Source organism: Microtus pennsylvanicus, chromosome 9 (assembly GCF_037038515.1).
Source record: "Microtus pennsylvanicus isolate mMicPen1 chromosome 9, mMicPen1.hap1, whole genome shotgun sequence".
NCBI lineage: Eukaryota > Metazoa > Chordata > Mammalia > Rodentia > Cricetidae > Microtus > Microtus pennsylvanicus.
Genome location: NC_134587.1, coordinates 75,587,337 through 75,591,129, shown reverse-complemented (window position 1 = coordinate 75,591,129; position 3,793 = coordinate 75,587,337). Strand labels below are relative to the sequence as shown.

At 44.6% G+C, this 3,793-nt stretch overlaps 1 non-coding gene across 1 annotated transcript; it reads right to left on the bottom strand.

The window, feature by feature from the left end:
* Positions 1–1,341: 1,341 nt before the first annotated feature.
* On the bottom strand, positions 1,342–1,448 carry LOC142858076 (U6 spliceosomal RNA). Its single transcript, XR_012911958.1, has one exon. It is a non-coding gene; the product is annotated as a U6 spliceosomal RNA (small nuclear RNA).
* Positions 1,449–3,793: the final 2,345 nt, after the last annotated feature.

The window sequence follows — 3,793 nt, the reverse complement described above, 5'->3', positions numbered from 1 at the left end:
TCAAGTCATGCCCAGTATCTCAGTTCACTTCCTGTCACCTGTGGATCAAATGTAGCTTCTTCTCCACCCTCAGCTTCTTCTCCAGCACTGTGTCTGCCTGCACGCCACTATGTACTGCCATGATGATAAAGGACTGGACCTCTGAAACTGTAAGCCATCCAATTAAATGTTCTCCTTTATAAGAGTTGCCATGCTCATGGTGTCTCTTCACAGCAATAGGAACCCTAACTAAAATAGTCATCATCTTTAAAAAACAAAATAAGTACATTTTTCATGAATTATCCAAAATATGACAGAAAGACATCAATTGGGAGATAGACCTATGAAGTCCATAAAACTATGGCTACTTGTACAAAATAATTGTGTGGTGAAAATCAAGGGTTTCCTCAAGTGACTACAGTCACATCTAATTCAGAATCCAATAGGAAAAGTATTCCAAAAGCCTGGAATCAGGGGTTATTCCCAAAGTGGGTTTTAGTACCTAAATTTATCTACCTGGAAGGTTTTTAAAGAGAGGCTCACCCTACTTAGCTTTTTCAAGTAAAGGGCATCCCTTTCGATAGCAAGTCTGCCCTCCACAATTAAGGAGGCACTTCATGCCCTTGGCTGAGCTGCTCCCCAGAGAGGCAGGCTCTATTTTAGCACTGCATGGTGCCCTGTAGAGACACTGCTTATGGAAAATTCATTTCACATGGCTGGGCATGTGCAAACATATCAATCAAGGGGCTTATGAACTGGCAACTTACCTACTCACTAAGTGTGTACTTCTGTTAAAATAAGTATGTGCTGGTCAGGCATAGGAGTGCATGCCTATAGTCCTAGCTGTTTGGGAGGCTGGAGCAGGAGGATCAAATGAACCCAGGCAGGGCAACCTAAGCCTGTCAATAACTAAAAGAAACAGTATCGTGCAGGCTCTTGGGTAGTCTAGAGAGCAGCTCTGCTCTAGAGATTAGTGGTGATCAGTAGCCTGATTCCCAAATAAGAAAGCTGAGTCTAAGTTCCAATAAATGACGCTGCAAAGTAATACTGTTGGGACGCCATGGCGATGTCACCTACTTCCAAATCCAGTGCAATTTCGTGGCCACCAGGTCCACTTGAAAATAGCACAAATAGGGCTGGAGAGATGGCTCAGTGGTTAAGAGCATTGCCTGCTCTTCCAAAGGTCCTGAGTTCAATTCCCAGCAACCACATGGTGGCTCACAACCATCTGTAAAGAGGTCTGGTGCCCTCTTCTGGCCTTCAGGCATACACACAGAATATTGTATACATAATAATTAAATAAATATTAAAAAAAAGAAAATAGCACAAATAACTGATCTCAACCCATTTTTCATTTTTTTTTTAAATATGGAACGCTTCACGAATTTGCGTGTCATCCTTGCGCAGGAGCCATGCTAATCTTCTCTGTATCGTTCCAATTTTAGTATATGTGCTGCCGAAGCGAGCACCCATTTTTCATTTTGTATCTAAAGTTCAAACTCTCTCTTTCTCTGTGTCTCTATCTCTCTCTCTGTGTGTGTGTGTGTGTGTGTGTGTGTATGAGTTCAATGTCATCCTGGTCTACAGAGCGAGTTCCAGGACAGCCAAGGCTACACAAAGAAACCATGTCTCAACAAACAAAAAATGAGCTCTTGAGAGGCAGGGAGCCACACCAGCTTGCAGTCTAGACCTGAGACAACAAGTCCAGTTTTCGTCTGGGGCAGCCAGAAACTGAGCTCAGCAAAGAAAATACGTTCTAGACAGCTGTAGAAATAATGATTTTTCAGAAAGAATTTTCTAGAATGCTGAACTAATGTGCCATCAAATTTGAAAGACGAGTCAGCAGGCTTGCATCATACATATAAAAAGAGCCATCTACTCTCCCTGTGATGGTCTTCATGTGTTTGGAATATGGTGTGGCAACACGTAACCAGAGTTATCAGGATGAGGCTGTGTCATCATTGGCCTTTAAACGGCAGAGACAATTTCAGTAAAATTTGCATGCTTGCTTTTTCTTTTTTCCTAAGAAAAGATGTCGAAATAAAGTCATGGGCTGGAGACTTATTTATTTAAAACTTACTCATCCTACAAATATTTATTGATGACATGCCGCCAGATGCATGTGTGTGTCATTTTTCTCATCACAGAAATTAAGTAACTACATTTTGGGTTTTGACATAGGGTCTCACTCTCTTTTCCAGCTGGCCCCAAACTCCTGGGCTCTAGCAAGTCTCCTGCTTCAGCCTCCAGTGTAACTTGGATTTGCAGGTGTGTGCAGCTATGCCTAGCTAAATTAAATGCAACTGAGTTAACCAGACTAGTGGCAATTCAAGGCATATCTAAACATAGTTATTACCTAAAATATTAATTGTTCTATATCCCCCCTGTGTGTGTGTGTGTGTGTGTGTGGTCAAAGAGCAACTTGTTGGAGTTAGTTCACTTCTGCTATGCATGCTGAGCCTGGGGATTGAACTTGCGTCCTCAGGCTTGGTGGCTGGTACCTTTACCCGCTAAGCCATCTCATCAGCCCACTTTAGATATTTTCTTTTGCTGGGGGGGGGCGGGGGATGGGATCAACAAAAGCATCATCTGAAGAATTCTAAAATATTCATCTTACGCAATTACATCAGAATTAAATCTGAGTCCTCAGGGTTTGGGCATTTAGAGGACAATATTAATATTCTTGAAAACAGAATGAGAGAGCTAGCAGGCTGAACCTAACCGCCGCTCTGCTGCCGTGAAACGGTCTTGAAACATTCACAGGCAGATCATGATCCGCTGTCTTTGAAGCGCTGGGATTACAGGTGGGGACCCCAGTGCCTGGTTTAGTCGCTGTTGAGCATAGAGGAGGAAGGTGATGGAGAATAATGTGACAGGAACAATTAGATCCAGGGGGATAAAGGACCCTTTAAACGCGGAGAGCACACCTATTGGTTACCTACTCAGTGGCTGTTACTCTTCCCTGAAGTTAGGAGCCGGGGGTCCCCTTTTTTCAGCATACAGTGCAATGTGGGATTTTCTTGTGAGCTGGTTCTAGTCAAGGAGAAATAAGGAATTCTGCAGAGGCTTCTAGAAAAGACTTTCCTGTCCATCAACAGAGAAGCTACTTTCATTTCCCAAGCCACTGAACATAATAGTAGATAGAGGACTCGGAATTACAGCAATCTCAGGACCAGGGGAGAGAGATCTTGGGGTTACTGGCTCGGAGGCGCAGCATGAAAAACAATGAAACAAGGCAGGCACCACACTGCCCGGGGTGTGAGACATTTTAACGTTTCCTCTTGTGGGGTCCTATTGTGTCACCGTCAAATTCTCTGGTAGAGTTTAGATATCAAATGTCCCCCACACTGAAAACTCAAGAACAATGGCAATGGGTTTCTGATCCTACTGCACGTACTGGCTTTGTGGGAGCCTAGGCAGTTTGGATGCTCACCTTACTAGACCTGGATGGAGGTGGGTGGTCCTTGGACTTCCCACAGGGCAGGGAACCCTGATTGCTCTTTGGGCTGACGAGGGAGGGGGACTTGATTGGGGGAGGGGGAGGGAAATGGGAGGCGGTGGCGGGGAAGAGACAGAAATCTTTAATAAATAAATAAATGGGGAAAAAAAAGTCCCCCACAGACACATGTTTTGAGCACGTTCCCAGCTGGCAACACTATTTTGGGGCCCGTGGACAGTTGAGGTGGGACCCAGCTGGCAGAAGCAGGTCACGGGTGTGTGTGTGGGGTGTCCTCGGGGATATATAATCACTGCCAGCTTCCTTCTCTTTCTGACCTGCTGTGATGTTGGAGAGTCTCTACCCTGTGCCACCACC